This window comes from Ceratina calcarata, unplaced genomic scaffold (genome assembly GCF_001652005.2).
Source record: "Ceratina calcarata isolate Rehan_Ccalc_2016 unplaced genomic scaffold, ASM165200v1 scaffold558.2, whole genome shotgun sequence".
Classification (NCBI taxonomy): Eukaryota; Metazoa; Arthropoda; class Insecta; order Hymenoptera; family Apidae; genus Ceratina; species Ceratina calcarata.
In genome coordinates this window covers 1,864-2,766 of record NW_017176772.1, presented here as the reverse complement: position 1 = coordinate 2,766, position 903 = coordinate 1,864, and positions in this window count along the sequence as shown.

The following is a 903-nucleotide window of genomic DNA, read 5'->3' as shown; positions in this document are numbered from 1 at the left end:
GTCGAGAAGACTCTTCGAATTATTATACCGCAGCGGTTGTTGCATATACGCCTATTTTGAAAGAGGACAATGGTCCATTGACTTTAAAAGAGAACGCAGACGCGTACATCAAATACATAGAAGAAGCTAGTCAACATGTGAGTCTGCAATCTTCGCACGTTATCAGTTGTCTGGTGATACTCATTTATATAATCCGGAGAGATTTCTCAAACTGATAAACGTCTGCGGTTGAAAATTCCCTGTAGGGTGTGGATATTATCGTATTCCCGGAAGATGGACTCACGTCAATATTTCTGCCGGATAAACCGCAAATGGATCTATGGGCCACGGTGATCCCTTCCGCACAAGATGAATACGTTCCTTGTACAAGGAGTGACATCAAGGGTGTCAGTGAAGTAAGTATATGTATATACCTCTGTTTTTGAAAAGTATTTGTGGCCTAATTACTTTAATCCAAGGTTTCTCATTTAGCTACTCTTAGTACTGATAAAAAAATAATTGCGGCTATTAAAACGCTATGTATTTATAAAACCTGAAATTATTTTCTTGCCAAATCAACATTTCCATCGAAACTAATGCATTTTTACTCAAAATTAGAGAAAAAAAGAACAGTCTACTTGTATAAATTTCATACTGTTACTTTGCTAAATACGTTTTACGCTACTTAACATTACGTGTATATACAGAAAATGTAATATATCGAAAGTAAAGATCAGGCAAATGAAGTGCACTGTACAACGTTAGTTAGGTTTTATTTTCAAACTAGTTTCCCGCGGCGTGCCGTTTCGCTCTTGGAGTTTTCCGCTCACGACCACAGCAGGGGCCCGACTCGTACTATTAACCAGGACCAGGGACCAGGGCAGGGCTGCTAGCAAATCGGATCCCATACCCCCTCCACCAGCA